The following is a 17,885-nucleotide window of genomic DNA, read 5'->3' as shown; positions in this document are numbered from 1 at the left end:
TGTGGTGCTGCTTTCCAGATTCTCATTCCCAAGTTTGTGTGTATATCCAGGGTTGTCCCATCCCAGGTGCAGGGAGTTCTGTATAAAGTGTTCTATATAATGGCCTGCAACTGATAAGAGTTCTTCCATGCTACTTATTTCATTTCAGCTCTTTGGAAAATATCATCTGAACTGAAGGGTTTCCCTAGTAGCTCCTGATCTCTGGAGTAGCTAAAAGTGCGTCAAGTTCTATGAAATATCCGTGCAAAATCCTTTTCCAAAAAATTGTTTGTTGGTGATGCAACAGGCTCCATGTAGCATTTTATATAAATGAAAAAAATTAAAACAAAAAGAAAAATAAAAATCCAAACCTGTACTTTTTCTATTTTCTATCTCAAAATTTTTCCGTTTACTCTTAGGTAGGGAGATCTGCTCTCACTGTAAAGACCTATTTTATTTGCTTGTAGAAAATCTGAATGATTTAGATAAACATTTTGAAGCCATGTTCGTTTCTCTTAGGCAACTGTCTCAGGATTTCGCTTTTTAAAATAAAACTATCAATTTACTACTAGCAAGAAAAGATGGTTGCATATACACATGCACATGATATCTAATTTCATAAGCTGTCTTATGTCTAGTGGTTTTGGTTTTGTCCTGAAATTTTGCAAACTGCTTTAGTACTTTTTGCCAGTCTTGAAGCTACAAGATACTTGTACCAAAAAGTGGTTTGCAAAAGGGATAGGGAGATCAATCCTAGTCTTCTTCATGTCAGTGAAAAAAAACCCACTCATTTCAGTTTTTTCAAAGTAAAAATAAAGTAAATAATATTTGAATGTTAAAAGGTATTTGGAATTAGATTGAGCAGTATCATTTTTTTAATTCATTGAGTTTATATCCGAAACAATTAATTGCATTTAAAGCAGAATACAGTTAAAAATTGCCTCTGGATAAGGAATTTAATCCATAATAATCCAATCATAGGTGTACCAATGCAATATATAGCCCTGAAAAAAAAATTAAGAAATAAATCAGGAAATATCAAAGTAAAACACAGTTCCATTTTTGGTTGCTTTTCTTTCTTTAATGTTTCCTAATGTGCCAAAGTTAAACAAATGTTGATAACACTCTCAAGGACATTGTAACAGGAAGGCTTCAGAAAGGTGACTCCAAAAAGGGAGGATTTTAATAATATTTAATCTGAAAAACTGGGATAAATTGAGCTTATCCCAATTTGTAAAATCATTTTAAATCTGGTGCACTGGAAGAGGATCATTTAATTTCAAGAGGTCAGGAGTTTGCCTAAATATTTATACTCTATCTGTATTTAATAGGTGACAAAGTTCGCATCAAAGGAAGTTTGTCCTTGTATATTGTAGGATATTGACAAATACCCAGGGCTGAACACACAGTTTTAGGTGTGGTTTTGCAAAACTCCTACAGAAGACTAATTCATGGTGTGATTTAGATCAGTTGAAAATATCTTCCCTTTTTCTTCAATTGCATGTAATTGATGTGCAAATCTCAAGTGGCTTCTTATACGAAGTATTCGAGTAAAAGGTTTGACTTCCTGATAAGTGAGCTGTTTTTAGGGATGACTTTTAGACTACAGTTATGGTCAAGACAAGATGTTATATAATCTCTTCCTTGGCATGTTCAAAATATATTCATCCTTTGAAGAAGTATAACAGCTGGTGTTTTCAAGATGTCAGCAAAAACTAAGATTCAAAGGGTCAGCCTACAATTGAGCTCGACACATTTTGTTTCCAGCTGCTGCAGCGAAATGGAGGGAAACCCAAGTGAGTCAAAGGGGTTGAATACCTGAAAAGAAATTAATTTTTTAGTTGATGCAAGACTGAACTTGTTTCAGATTTGCTCATGATTGGTTTTGATTAATCTCTGCTAAATTTTATAAAATTTTAGGGTACAGATGAAAAGAAGACAGGTTTTTGAGATGGTGCTCTTTTCTGCTTTTAGGCTGAAAACATTCATCAGTATTGTTTTCTCAAATATTTATCTTCCATAAAAAGGGAGAGGGAGGAAACTAGGGCATTGTTTTTAATCAAGCAGAAGCTTTATTATATTCCCTGAGGTAACAGAAGTCTGGTTTTCGTCCTGTATTTTCCCATATAAGGCAATGACTATGTTTCCAGGCTCACATCTTTTCCCTTTGATACTTAATTCTATAAACTTGTGGTGGAAATTCAAGATCTGAACACAGGTCTTAAGAAATGGAAATGCCAATATGTGCATTTCTTCAATTTGTTTTTTGGACGGACCCTATAGAAAGTTCTGTCAGAGACAAAAAATTGCCTTATTTTATCACATTTTTTTCTTCAAGTGCCCCTTCCCTTGCCAGTAATAAATAGCAGATTCTTAGCTTGCAGCAGCTTCCACCTCACCAAAAGTTAATCAAGAAACATATGTTACCTGTGTTGTCATAAGCAACAAAAAGACTATGAGAGCCTTTCTACTTTCTGTGCTGTCAGGCACAGGTTTAGATGAGATATATTGGATGTTGCTTAAGCTTGCTACAGGCATTTTATCCCAACAGCTCTCATCTGTTTCCAGTGAACCATTTCATCAAGGTACTATTTCACTGGAGTGTGAAGTGGCAAAAGTTATCCTCATACAAGCTGTTCAGTAGTAAATGTCATTTATGTTTAGGCTTTCATCATTGTTGTTTTAGTTTATGCATAATTACAAGTTTATATATCTAAATGTATAAACATGGAAGTTTTATAAGTTGTTCCCTGCAAAGTTGTGAAAAACATTGTTTTGATGGGAGGAACTTGGCTTGATGGAATGAAACAGATTTGGAATTCTGAGCTATTCTCATCTAAATGCAAACTGCCTACTGAAGAAGAGACTGCATTTCCAGAAAAGATGTGATTTATTTGCTGTTTAGTGCAGAACACTTTTTAAAAAAGTGTTTCTATTATTTACTAGACCAAAGGAGTTCTGAGCAATAAGCACTTTCTTCATTTGAAATGTTGCTTTTTGAATGTAGAGAAGTACAGATGTGAAAGGATCAGAAGCAAGCCACACAAACATGTAAATTCTTTTTCTAGTCTGTACCAAAACCTCTGTGCTCTAGTTTACTTACATAATGTTTCCTTTTCAATTGCTATGCAGTCAAGAAAAGACAGTCATAAGTATATTCACACACACAATAGGGTGACTTTACTCATGAACAGAAAAACTACATGCTTTTCATCTGACAAAGCTGTCTTCTGAAATTTCCTGTTCCAAGACTGAAAAAAATGGTGCAATCAATGGACAGAAAAATCCTCTATGATGCTTTTGAAAAAATTTCTCAATTACAAGAGGAAAATCACAACTATTGCTTCTCTCAGCTGTCTGGAATCCTCATGTTTAATACTCGGCCGTTCTTTTGTTTTTAAACACTAATTATATCAGACTCAACAAAGTTTATGTCTCTTCGTAGTGCATATCCTGTTAAAGTGTGTACAGTGACAGTGGAGCCCAGCAGACAGACAGCATTTCAGCAAGTAGATATTCACTGTACATGAGTAGATGGTACAGACTGTTAAAAGTGTGGGTAAAGTCATATTAGAGCCTGAATCTGTGGGGAGATAGTGCTGCTTGTCAATGAGACCTCATGAATGCCTCGTGGAAAGGGGGAAAAAAACCACAACATCTACCTTAAGTATCATGGGAAGGAAGTTAATATCCATAAACTTTCTATATATGAAAATACCCTCATACATGTAGGCTCTTAAAAAGAGTCATCTGAAGTATGTTCTGAATTTACTTCATGTTGAAATATGAGTCAAAAAGCAAGTAGCCTCCTGGTCTAGATATAACTACTGCTTGTCAACATAAAGAGCTATAAACTTTGGTGAACTATATTTGTCTCATAGATTTAAGCAAATCTAAGTGAAAACTGTCTAACCTATTTTGGCAAATCCGTCTTCTTTCATGTTAGCCACAAGTCCAGAGACCTTACCTGTCCCCCTGAAGAAATACTACTTTAAAGGAGTCTTTCTTTTCCATGCTATCATATGCTTTTTAAGTGGAACAGCTAGTGAAACTCTGAAAGTGGAACACATTGGAGCTGAGCTGAATAATAAACTAAAATTTGCTTCTAGCCAAAAAAAGTTTAAATTCTTTTTTGCTTCTTTTTTCTTCTAAGCTTCCATGTCTTTACTTCCTTGCAGTTCCCGAAGGACTGAAGATAATGGCCTTCAACACAGACACTGCAGAACGGGTAAGATGTCTGTAATGTATAATTCAGCTCGACTTCTCCAGTCTGTAGCATAAGAAATGGCACTTTTATCACCTTTTACAAAGACCGAGCAATCATTTATTGGTTGCATCTCCGTTTTTTTAATCATGTGTGGGCTAATCTGCATGGGAGGAAACATCGAAGGGAATGATGAATAGACTGGACTGTCCAGGGAATAAGGATTATTTATGAAGTTACTCCAGTTCAGTGAACAGTGTAATTCATGTCAAAGTGTGTGACTTAAGCCCAGTGAATTACAAACTTCACTCCAGGAGAGGATTTGGAGCCTGGAGTTCAAAGGAAAGCTGTGACAAGGCAGTGTTTAAAGTACATTTTCTAACAAACCTTTTCTACTGCATGCCTAAAGAAGCCACAGCTCCAAAACTGTGCAGCTTTTGGATCAAAGATACTATTTACTCTTTCCCACTATTTCACCATGTCACATAACTAGCTTTGTAGTGACAGGCAAGCTCATTTTTCTCATTAACAAAATGAAGTTTTAAAATGTTTCCAAATGAAGTGTCTGTGTGAGAAATTACTATAGATAAAATTCTGCAGAGAGTGTTAGCAGATTTTCTGGTCTATGTGATATTTTAGGATCAAAGATAGACTTTCATGGAAAAGCTTATCAATTTTGAGCATCACCCTATCACTTCCTGTTTGTTTTCAGACATTATCTGTCACATCAACACAATGGTGCTAGCGGGAACTCTTTTGGTTGTGACTCAAATAATTCCATTCTATTTCTGTTTCTTATTCAACTGCTGCCCTGCAACAAAACATGTTCTGCTCCTCTATATTTTGTACGCTGCAAAGGCCAGTAAGGTTCGCAAAATATTTAAGCTTGCCATCAAGTGTTTGTATATGCTCAGTGGATTTAATTTTTGATGAGGATATCACCCTAAAAGCATTAAGGACAAATAAATGAAACAAGAGGTAACAGATTCACAGTAAAGACAGTTCTTCTTAATAAAATGTGTTGCTATGAGTGACTCCGAGTTGCCTTGGCCAAGGCATATGGACATGTTAAGAGAAGAAACATGGGGCATTGAAGACTGTGTGTCATTCTTCTCAATTTCTTCAGGTCCTGTGTTAGAAAGTTGCAGTGGTGGTCTATTTATAACTTCTGAGCATCTCCCAGACATCTAACACCCCAGGCAGGATTTTTAAAGGCAATAATCAAATATTCTACACAAAGAAGTCCAGTGCAGGTATCCTGAATGGAGCTGGGCTTCCTACCTCGTACCCTATTTTCCCCAGGCTCTTGACATGTATGCCATTCAGAACTAGACTAAACCCTATTTTTCCCAGGCAGCTTCCTCCCTTCACATCTTTCTTTTTCCTTCATTATTTTAATTAATTTTTATCACAGCTTTCCTTTTTTGGAGGGATGACAGGAAGGGTTATTTAGCTTTCCACCCCTGTTTCTTTGTATTTTCAGTCTTCTCTCTTTTACCCTGACTCTGCCACCTGAGATTAGGGTACATGGTGGCCTCTGAGCACCAGTAGCTGGGGCAGAGCCCGAAGCTCTCTCCCTTGCATGTGAGTTGGCTGATTGCATTAGGGTGGCTGTCAGAGCATGGACAGCAGGTGGGCGGTTTTCAAGGATCTCTTCTCTGTGCAAATATGGCTGCAAGAGCACAGTCACCCTGAGGACTGGTGGATCTGGGACACACAATTTTTTTTTTTTTTCCTGTATGGACCAGAAAGAAGCAGATGAAAAAATCATGAAGTTGAAAAAAAAAACAAATAAACCCCTGACACTGCATATTCAAGACAACCCTCTAACTGTACAAGTCTGTAAATAATGCACTGATGTTCTCATTCTTGATATAGGCTAGCATGGTGTTTCAAATCCCCTCTGTAAAAGTGGGGTTTTTTTTCCTCTTTGTTTCTCTTCAAATTTTCTTCTGCTATAGGACACTCAGAAAGCAGAAACCTAGACAGCACAGCCTCCAAAGGCAGAGATCTGTTGCTACTGCTCTTACTTGATCAGGAATCCATAATTCTGGTACTTCTGTTGCTGATTTGTCTCTGTTCCCTTCTCTAACCTGCTTTTTTGTTGCACACACCTGCTTAGGGTTTGTAATCCCAGTGGCATTCTATTAGATTTTTCCCAGGGGTCTAGATGGGTATGCCCTACAAGTTCCTCAGAAATAATATAAAATTATTTCTTGTTAATTAATACCTACATCTCAATGAGTATAGACCAGATGAGAGAGTGCTGATGTTTTGACACATTGAACATCATTAAGAGTCTTCAAACATTTAAAACAGAAACAGGAATGGATGAAACTCCAGAATTTCTGTAAAAACATAGAACCATTTAATTGTTAAGGTTGGAAAAGATGTCTAAGATCATCAAATGCCACTGCTAATCTAGCACCACTATGTTCACCACAAAACCATGTCTCACCTACATGTCTTCATGTCTTTTAAATATCTCCAGGAATGGTGATCCCACCACTTCCCTGGGAAGTCTGTTCCAATGCCTGACCACCTTTTCCCTGAAGTTTTTTCTCATATACAACATAAAATTCCCCTGGTGTAACTTGAGGGTGTTTTGTCTCATTCTGCCACTTGTTACTTGGGAGAAGAGACCGACCCCCACCTCTTACATCCTCTTTTTAGCTAATTGTAGAGAGCAATAATGCTCCCCCCGAGCCTCTTTTTCTCTAGGTTGAACACTCCCAGCTCCCTCAGCTGCTCCTTATATGAACTGTGCTCCAGACCTTCCCCAGCTCTGCTGCCCCTCTCTGGACCCATTGCAGCACCTCAATGTCCTTCTTGCAGTGAGGGGCCCAGAACTGGATGCAGGATTTGAGGTGTGGCCTCACCAGTTCTGAGTACAGGGGGTCAATCACCTTCCTAGTCCTGCTGCCCACACTATTTCTGGTGCAAGCCAGTATGTCATTGGCCTTCTTGGCCACCTGGGCACATGCTAACTCATGTTCAGCTGGCTGTCAACCAACAATTCCAGGTTCTTCTTCCACTGGGCAGCTTTCTGGCCCTGTACCCCAAGACAGTAGATTTGCCTGGACTTTTTGTGACCCAACTGCAGGACCTGGCACTTGGCCTTGTTGAACCCTATACCACTGGCCTTGGTCAGATCCCTCTGCAGAGCCTCCCTGCCCTCCAGCAGTTCAACACTCCTACCCAACTTGGTGTCATCTGCAAACAGACTGAGTGTGTGCTCGAACCCGTCATCCAGATAATTGATAAAAATATTAAGCAGGACTGGACCCAATACTGAACCCTTGGGAAATACATTTGTGAGAGGTGACCATTTGGACTTAGCTTAATTCACCACCATTTTCTGGCCCAGCCACCCATTTTTTAACCCAGCCAAGAGTGCACCCATCCAAGCCATAAGTGTGGGAGTGTTTATGTTGGTTTAGTCCGGGCATCCCCCTAAGTTCTGTGTACTTGGTTTGTCCTTGTTGGCGCCCTCCCTGTTTTATGTTAATTTCCCTATGTATCGGTTTTGTCTCCTCCCAGGGCCCTGTCCGTCACTCTGGCACCCCTCCCAGGCTTCTAGAAAGTTCTAGCCAGGGGGCCAGGTGATTGGTCCTGGGATTGGAGCCCCTCCCTCACTTTGTTACTATTAGCTCTGGTTAATGTCTGTTACCCTGTTAGCCCTACCCTTCCCTTCCCTATTGGTCCGTTTGTAACCCCTCCCTTGACCGCCACCCACCCATAAAATCCCCTGCACAGCCCTGGCTCGGTGCCTTAGAGCTGGGCTCCCCTGGATGGTGAGGACCTCCGCCTGGAGGTACAATAAAACCTTCTGGATTTGACCCCGCTCTAAGCCTGCCTCCTTTCCTCCGCCGCCTGCTTCTGTCCCTGTGGTCCCCCGGAAGGATCCACGAGCCAGACCTCCGGTCACTCCTAAACCGGAGGCTGGTCCCTGCAGCCTGCTGTGTCCAGAGCTGACCGGGCGTGGCTGGACCTACTCGTAGTGGACACAGAGGCAGCTTGGCGCCCAACGTGGGGCCCTTCGCTTCCGCCGGACCCCACGGGAGTGACCGATCGCTTCGGCGAGTGCGTCGTGGGACGTCAAGCTACCCCAGTAGTAGCGCGCTCCGTTTTAGTGAGCCGCGCTCCTGGGGACGAGGACGGTAGCTCTGCCTGCGCCAGCGGAGTCGTCCTCGGCGGAGGAACCGGTTGTCCGGAGCTTGCCTGATCGCCAGCTGGGTAAGTATTTTCCCCTGTGGGGAAATACTCGAAGCCGGTAAAGGCTTCTGAGGACCTGCACGGTCCCAGGCTCTCGAGGAGCCAGTTGTAGGCTGCGCAGCCCCGGAGCAAGTGCTTCCTTGCCTCCGGTTGGAATCGGCGTTCTAGGCTTGGTTACTTTTGCTCCAGACATTGTGCTGCTAGTAAAATGGGCGCTAAGCTCTCCGCAGCACAAAAGGAGGTATACTTCCAAGTTGTGGGACTCCTGGGGGGTGGGGGAAAAAATTTTTCTAAAGGGTGTTTGAAACAGTTTGTTCGGTGGTTGTTTTTGCACTTCCCTCGGTGCTCTCCAAATTCAGTTTTAAGCGTCTCCTTTTGGAACGCTGTGGGAACGAAATTGGCACAAACCGATTCGGCCAAAGAGAAAAACTTGGAGAAATTTTCTTTCCTCTATCTGCAAATTCGTTCAGCTTTAAATAAGAAAAGGGAGAGGGAAGGGCAATCAACCCCGAATTCCCCAGTTATTACCCCTAAACCGTCTCCCAAACCCGTATCCCCTAAATCGGGCATCTTGAGGGGAGCAACCCGTGATACGCAGGGTTGCTACCGACTCCCTGGCTCTCCTCGAGATTCCCGAAACCCCCGCCCGGACAGTCCTGGCCAGACTGCCCGGGGCTCCCGTTCCCCAGTTTCCCCAGTTCTTAAACCCCGAGTTCGTTTTAGTTTTACAGAAGGTTTAGAAAATGGCCTCCTCGCCCAAGGAGGACAAGATGGCGGGTACCACATGGCGAGGACCCCCTCTTGCCCTCCTTCCCCTTCTTCTTCCCGAAACCCTTTTTTCCCAAGTTCCAACCCTTTCCGCCCTGACCCCTCCCACTCCCAAGTTGGGGCCACCCCTTCTACCCCTCCCACCTGTCATCGGTGCACGCCCCCATGTCCCGCCCCCAGAAGTTGTGCGTCCACATCCGGTTGCCACCCACTTCCTGCTTCCGGTTCCCACGCCTGCCCTTCCGGTTCCCACGGTGACTGGCCGGAAGGGGGAGGGCCTGAGGACCGGAACCCGGAACTGGACCCCATTCCCTCGGCCGCTCCAGTTTCTTTTCAGAGGTCCAGGAGAGGGGGAACCACCCATGTCAACTGGGAACCCCTCTCCCACCAAACAATAAAGGAGCTTTGCAAGGCACAGAAGGAATTCGGGAGAGAGAGCGAATATTTTCGCGGCCTGTTAAGGGCAAATCTCTCTGGAGCAGTAATGACGCCGTATGATTTGCGTCAACTTTTCTCGTGCCTGCTTTCCTCAGCGGAGTTTCTGCTTTGGAAAGCGGCATGGGAAAGGGAGCTCCGCAGGCTCCTTCCTGTGCTTTTGCAAAGCCCAGACACGGCCGTTGATGCCGATAATCAGGAGTTGTCAATGGACCATTTGAGCGGCGAAGGGGATTGGGCTTTGGCGCCTAAGCAGGCCCACGGTCTGCCTTTGGAGGCCCTTCAACAAACCAAAGAAGCGGCCATCAAGGCATTCCTGGGCCTGCGGCCCGACGCGCCTGTGGAATCATACTCCCGGGTCCGACAGTTGCCCTCCGAGTCGTTCCTCAAGTTTGTCGAGAGATTAACCCGAGCCGTAGAATTGCAGGTTAAGCAGCCGGCGGCCAGGGAGGAGGTCATAGCAGAGATGGCCATGGTAAATGCGAATCCGCAATGCAAGGCAGCCATCCTGAGTCTCCCCCTGGACCCCCCGCCGACCATCCAAGCCATGCTGGAGGTTTGTGCAGCTAAGGCGCCACACCTGCAACCTGCGAGCTCGGATAGACCGAGACCCAGAGGGACGACCTCGGTGGGAGCGGCAACGAATTACTCCACCGCGGACCAGAGGAGGACCCCGTGCCCAAATAACAAGACACCGCCAACGGCAACCGGCCAGAGGAGAGCGTCGCAAGCGAAGAACACCTGCTTTTTATGCGACCAACCGGGACACTGGACGAGGGACTGCCCGCTCAAGCGGCAGTTCCAACAATTTAAGAAAGAACAAAGACCTGGGGGACAAGAAGGCCAAAGGCCTCAAAAAAACTGAATGGGGAGCGCGCGCCCGCCCCGCGTGAAGACAAAAAAGGGGCGGGACGCGATGGGGAGGGGGAACTCAGAAAGGAAAAAGATGACAGGACACAGCTACCGGACATGACAAAACCACCTGATTTGACTTCCTTCTCTGACGGTTCTTTCAGGTTGCAGCTGTTGACACCGCTACACCTGAGAGACAGAGAGTGGCATACCGCACCGGTGAGCACTGGTGAGCTGAGGACAGAAGATCAGAGCCCCAGCAGGTATGTCATAGTCGGAGATGTTTCCTGCACACCGCAAGAGATCGAGGTCGCTCCGGGACTGTTAACATCTAGTCCCGAAGGGCCCGTTCTCTGGCTGCGCTGTGTCCATCCACCCCTATTTCTGTCCAGGGGGCAGACTGTCGCCCAGGCTTTCCCTGCAGAGGGGCCACACCCAACGGTGTGTGCAACACACGTTATAGGGAAAGGGAAGCCTCGAGTGGACTGCAAAATTAATAGGGGGGAGGAAGTCCTGCACATCAGGGGGCTTCTGGACACAGGGGCAGATGTGACGATCATTCCCACCCGGGAATGGCCGCCACATTGGGAGTTGCAAAACGTGCCAGGACACGTGCAAGGTGTCGGGGGCATTCAATTAGCAAAACAATCGAAGAGCATCGTGCAAATTAAGGGACCGAGCGGACAATTGGCCAATGTTCGTCCGTTCATACTAGATTACAAGGAACCCCTCTTGGGGAGAGACCTCATGCAACAGTGGGGGGTCTCAATTGACCTACCAGACCACCCACAAAATTTTGAGGTGGCGGTCACTGAGAAGCGCCCTACCCAAAAACTGAATTGGAAAACAGACCAGCCTGTTTGGGTAGAGCAGTGGCCGCTCTATGGAGAAAAATTAAAGGCGCTTGAGAAGCTCGTGGAGGAGCAGTTACAAAAGGGGAATATCGTAGAATCCAACAGCCCCTGGAATTCCCCTGTCTTTGTTATTAAAAAACCTAACAAAGACAAGTGGCGGCTCCTCCAGGACCTTCGACAAATTAACGATGTGATTGAGGACATGGGCTCTCTCCAACCAGGGATGCCGTCCCCGACGATGCTCCCCCAAAATTGGAATTTGGCTGTAATAGATATCAAGGATTGCTTTTTTCAAATTCCCCTACACCCTGACGATGCCCCGCGTTTTGCCTTCTCGATTCCCGTTATCAATCGAGAAGCCCCAAGGAAGAGATATCATTGGAAGGTGTTGCCACAGGGCATGAAGAACAGCCCAACCATCTGCCAATGGTACGTCTCTTCCTTGCTTGCCCCAGTACGCGCAGCAGCAAAGGGGGCCATCATCTTTCATTATATGGATGATGTCCTCGTGTGTGCCCCCGACGATGACATGCTTGCCAATGCGCTTGACCTGACAACTCGTGCGTTGGTTGCTGCAGGGTTTGAGCTCCAGGAAGAAAAAATTCAAAGGATGCCACCCTGGAAGTACCTGGGCCTAGAGATCACCAAGCGGACCATTGTGCCGCAAAAATTGGCCATCAAAACTGATATTAAGACCTTGGCGGATGTCCACCAGCTGTGTGGATCCTTGAACTGGGTAAGGCCGTGGCTGGGTCTGTCTACCGAGGACCTAGCCCCCCTTTTTGATTTGTTAAAAGGGGGAGAGGAGCTTAGTTCTCCCCGGACGCTTACCCCAGAGGCTCAGACAGCTCTTGAGAAGGTGCAACAGTTAATGTCCACCAGGCAGGCAAGCAGATATAGGCCTGACTTGCCGTTTAAGTTTATCATCCTGGGGAATCTGCCACACCTCCATGGGGTTATCTTCCAATGGGAAGATAATGGGAAGAAGAGCAGAAAGGACCAGGACTGGAGAGATCCCCTCTTAATCATAGAGTGGGCATTTCTCAGTCACCATCGGTCCAAAAGGATGACGCAGCCACAAGAGCTGATGGCTGAACTGATCCGGAAAGCGAGGGTCCGGATCAGGGAACTATCGGGATGTGATTTTGACTGCATCCACGTACCAATTCGGACTAAAACGGGCCAAATTACCAAGGCGATGTTGGAGAGCTTGCTTCAGGAATGTGAGGCATTGCAATTCGCTCTGGAGGGATACACAGGCCAAATTTCCTTACATAGGCCAGCCCACAAAATTTTTAATTCGGAAATGCAATTTGAGTTGAATACCAAAAGTGTTCGGAGTAAGGAGCCTTTAAAGGCCCTGACAGTTTTCACGGACGCGTCCGGGGCGTCTCACAAGTCAGTGGTGACTTGGAAAGACCCCCAAACTCAGCGGTGGGAGGCAGACATTAAAGAGGTGGATGGGTCGCCTCAGGTAGCTGAGTTGGACGCAGTCGTCAGGGCTTTCGAAAGATTCCCCGAACCTCTAAATTTAGTAACTGATTCGGCATACGTTGCAGGAGTAGTCTCCAGAGCTGAGCACGCCGTGCTGCGTGAGGTCTCCAACATGGCCTTGTTTGAGTTGCTCTCAAAACTGATAACACTAGTCTCCCACCGAGAGCAACCCTTTTACGTGATGCATGTCAGATCACATACAGACCTGCCCGGGTTCATTGCAGAGGGCAACAGGAAGGCAGATGCCCTCGCTGCGCCAGCTGCAATGGCCCCAATTCCCAATGTGTTTGAGCAGGCCAAAATCAGCCATCGGCAGTTTCACCAGAACGCTCCTGCCCTGGTTCGGCAATTCAACCTAAAGCACGACCAGGCCAGGGCGATCGTGGCTGCGTGTCCTGAATGTCATCAGTTGGCTCTTCCCGCCATCAGTGCCGGCGCGAACCCCCGTGGGTTAAACAGCTGTGAGGTGTGGCAGATGGACGTGACACATGTCGCTTCATTCGGCAGAATGAAGTACGTACATGTGTCAGTTGACACCTTCTCGGGAGCAGTCTTCGCCTCTGCCCACACTGGGGAAAGGGCTAGCGATGTCCAAAAGCACTTAGTGCAGGCATTCGCTACCCTGGGCATCCCCAAAGTCATTAAAACGGATAATGGCCCAGCGTATACATCCAGGGAGTTCAGGAGCTTCCTGCAGCAATGGGGAATAGAACATAAGACCGGCATCCCCTATTCCCCGACAGGCCAAGCCATTGTGGAAAGGGCCCACCAGAACATCAAAAGGATGCTCCAGCGCCAGTGCTCCTCCAAGGGGCTGCAGTCACCGGCAGTCAGGCTCTCAAGGGCGTTGTTCACACTGAATTTCCTCAACTGCGCCTTTGAGAACCTGAACCCCCCGATTGTGCGGCACTTCGGGCGGTCCCAACAGTTGCAGCCAAGAGAAAGGCCTCCGGTGTTGGTTAGGGACCCGGAGACCAGGGAGATACAGGGGCCCTATGAGTTGGTTACCTGGGGGAAAGGGTACGCGTGCGTATCCACCCCCGAGGGCCCTAGGTGGATCCCATCAAGATGGGTGAAACCATGTGTCACCCAAGCCGTCAGGAAGGACAGTCCAATACCCCCTAAGACCGGGGTCGGTTAGCTGTGTCCCTCTCTGAGCCCCAAGCCCCAGTTACCCCAGTTAAGGATTCCCAAATTTAATATTTCTGTTGTGAGTCTGTTTCAGTTCAGAAGATATCGGAGATGGATCCCGTGCCCCGCGTCCGAACAGTCGCCGAAGTCCTGCAGCTCGTCACCGTTCTGCATATTCTCCCATGGCCTGCATCTGCGTGGATTGTTCCCCAGCCGGCAGCCAATGTTTGGTCAGTACTAGCACGTACCATGGGTCAGGACCATATTTGCCTGTCTACCGCTGCGGCCCAGAACCCCATGGCCACGTGTCTAGTGGGGATCCCTCTCGAGCAAGAGGAGTTCAGCTCCTTTTCCAAACTGCCCGAGCCCACGCAGGCTCCAACAACTCCGTCCCGGAATAAGCCACCTGTCGGCTCGCTCTATCCTCGGGTACCCTCTCGGAGGCGCCCCATAAAACCATTTAGCTGGAACCGCAGGGGGAAGCGGGAAACTGACAACCCCCTCGAGAGATGGCTGCCCCGGCTCTCTAGGGCCAGTAGCGAGCCCCAGGAATTAGACCTCCTGGGGTCATATCCGGCTCGCTACTGCGTCCAATTTCAGTTCGGGTTGTCCCCGGACCAGGAGGCGTTTAAGATCATTGCCCCAAACCGCCGGGAATACAACGCAGCCAAGTGGTGCCTGGGCGTCAGTAAAGTGACAACGGAAAATCCACATCGGTCACACCCGAGAAGGTTACCCCGGGGATTGTTTCTTATCTGCGGCGACAGGGCGTGGGCAGGCATCCCCTCTCGCCTCTTAGGAGGCCCATGTACAATTGGCCGTTTGACGCTGCTTACACCCAACCAAACTTTAGTCAACCATTGGGAAATCAAAAGAAATCAAACAAATCAAACTCTCGAATTGGTGCTCAAAAAACGTGAATTGGCCGAACTGGACCAGGAGTGTGATTCCGAAGTCATTCACTGGTCCAGACCAAAAGGGGTTGCGATCACCGTACTTTTGCCATGGGTGGCCGCAGCCAAGGCATTAGGGGAATTAGGCCATCTAGAATGTTGGGTCGCTAAGCATGCCAATCTTACATCAAACGCCCTAAGCGACCTCCTAAAAGACGAGGAACTGACCAGACAGGCCACCCTACAAAATAGGGCGGCCATCGATTTCCTTCTTCTCCTCCACGACCACCGATGTGAGGAGTTCGAAGGGTTATGCTGCCTAAACTTGTCATCAAGGGCGGAGAACATCCACAAAACCATCGACCGAATGCAGGCCATGGTAAAGCAAATTCAGCACGAGACTGGCGACTGGCTCAGTAACATCTTTAGCGGATGGGGATTATCCGGCTGGACCGGATCCATCCTCCGAACTGGACTATTTTTGTTTGTCATTTTATTGGTTGTTATAATCATGCTTGGACTAATGAAGGGACTGATAACGAGCGCGATTAAGAGTGCATCCTCCCCCGAAGTGAACCAAGCGGAGCTCCCAGAGGACTACGAACTGGACCCAATAGCTCCTGAAATGTCAGGGTTTGGGGATCTTTACCCCGATTCGGAGTATTATCCCCAACCCAGGTTTGTGCCATCTTAAAAAACTAAAAAGGGGGAGATGTGGGAGTGTTTATGTTGGTTTAGTCCGGGCATCCCCCTAAGTTCTGTGTACTTGGTTTGTCCTTGTTGGCGCCCTCCCTGTTTTATGTTAATTTCCCTATGTATCGGTTTTGTCTCCTCCCAGGGCCCTGTCCGTCACTCTGGCACCCCTCCCAGGCTTCTAGAAAGTTCTAGCCAGGGGGCCAGGTGATTGGTCCTGGGATTGGAGCCCCTCCCTCACTTTGTTACTATTAGCTCTGGTTAATGTCTGTTACCCTGTTAGCCCTACCCTTCCCTTCCCTATTGGTCCGTTTGTAACCCCTCCCTTGACCGCCACCCACCCATAAAATCCCCTGCACAGCCCTGGCTCGGTGCCTTAGAGCTGGGCTCCCCTGGATGGTGAGGACCTCCGCCTGGAGGTACAATAAAACCTTCTGGATTTGACCCCGCTCTAAGCCTGCCTCCTTTCCTCCGCCGCCTGCTTCTGTCCCTGTGGTCCCCCGGAAGGATCCACGAGCCAGACCTCCGGTCACTCCTAAACCGGAGGCTGGTCCCCGCAGCCTGCTGTGTCCAGAGCTGACCGGGCGTGGCTGGACCTACTCGTAGTGGACACAGAGGCACATAAGCAGTCAGTTTCTCCAGGAGAAGGCAGTGGGAGACGTTGTCAAAGGCTTTACTAAAGCCCAGGAAGGCAACATCCATAGTCCTTCCATCATCCACTGAGCAGGTCTCCTTGTCATAGATGGAGATCAGGTTGTTGCAGCAGGATCTGTCTTTCCTGAAGGCATGCTGGCTGGGCCTGATGCCCTGGTTGTCCTGTACATGTGGCATGTTGGCACTCGAGCTATTTCATGACCTTCCCTGAGACTGACAAGCCTGTAGTTCCCTATATCCTCCTTCCAGCCTCCTTGTAGATAGATGGACATTTTGATAACATCCAGTCAACTGGGACTTCCCCAGCTGTCCAGGACTGAAGGTAAATGAGGGAGGGTGCCTCAGGGAGAAATTATGCCGCCTTCTTTGACAGGTGGATTCCATCTGACCCCACTTGTGCATGTCTGTGTGATCCAGCAGGTTCTGAGCATTTCCCCTGCAATTCTGGGGGCTTTGTTCTGCCTCCTGTCTCTGTCTTCCATCTCAGGGAATCGGGTACCTGAAGAACAGGTAGTAGCAGAGATTTTTTTCTGGCATTTCATTTTCATGAAACTGATATATAAGTAGCATACTGAAAATAGCAGCATCTTATAACTTTTGCTGGAAATTAAACTTTTAACAGAGATTGAGGAATTAATTCTTGAATTGAAAGCAGAGGATGATTGTTAGGAATCCCTAATAATAAAAAAATTCATATACCATAAGCTTTATTTAATCTTTTCTACTTAATAAGATCCTGAGAGAAATATTGTATTCATCATCTAGTAAGTACTGCTCTAATTTCTTTATTTTTTTCTATGACCGCTAGCCATGCAAAAATAAATCCAAACATTGTTCAATGCCTTTTGGGCAGACAGGCATGATAAGCACTTTTTTCAGATGTGCAACTTACTGCAATCTGTGTTTTGAATAATGAAATAAAACCTTAAAATTTAATAATTTTTTCAGCTGCTTGTAGGGTGTGTAAAAAAGTTTTAAGCCACAAGATGAAATTCAGATATCCATTAAAACAAGGACTACCAAAATGCTATAATTTCTTGTTAAACTAGTATTAAAGCACTGTTCTCTGGTCTGAAGCCCCTACATGAAGAATGCCCCAAGTCCTTCACAGGGGCATTACACGATCTGTCTTCCATCAGAGCTGAATTCAGGGATTTCTAGTGTCAACAAATTAAACCAAATGTCATGCAACTGTCTTGCCTAACAGCCTTGCTCAACAGGGAGCCCAGCAAGCTCACTTCAGCTGAAATAACCTCAAGATCAACACACAGTTTCAGACATGCAAACAGGCAGGAAAGCAAGGTCAAGCAACAAAACACTGAATGATTCACAGTCTTGAGACAGAATTTCATGCCTAATGATGCTGATACACATGTATTTCTTCTACAACACGAGGAATAACTGTAACTGACACAATTCAGTCCCAATACATCAGGATCTGTGTTCATTAAATGAAAAGTTGATAAATCTAAGTAAGATGGACTGGGTATTTTTTTTTCTTTTTTCTTTACAAAATTGGGCTCTGTTACATTGTGTCTGCTGTGACAACCAACCTAATTCCATCTTTGTCAGTATCCAGACAAACATGAAAAATTGAGGGTTTTGGACACCTCAGTTCTAATGATTGTACTAACTATACTATTTAGTTCTTTACTATTCTAAGCATGGCTGAAGATGGTTTTTAGAGGGTGAGTTAACAGGATTTATTAAGTT

Source organism: Aphelocoma coerulescens, chromosome 5, assembly GCF_041296385.1.
Source record: "Aphelocoma coerulescens isolate FSJ_1873_10779 chromosome 5, UR_Acoe_1.0, whole genome shotgun sequence".
Lineage (NCBI taxonomy): Eukaryota > Metazoa > Chordata > Aves > Passeriformes > Corvidae > Aphelocoma > Aphelocoma coerulescens.
The sequence above is the reverse complement of the archived record's forward strand: the minus strand, read 5'-3'. Positions refer to the sequence as shown.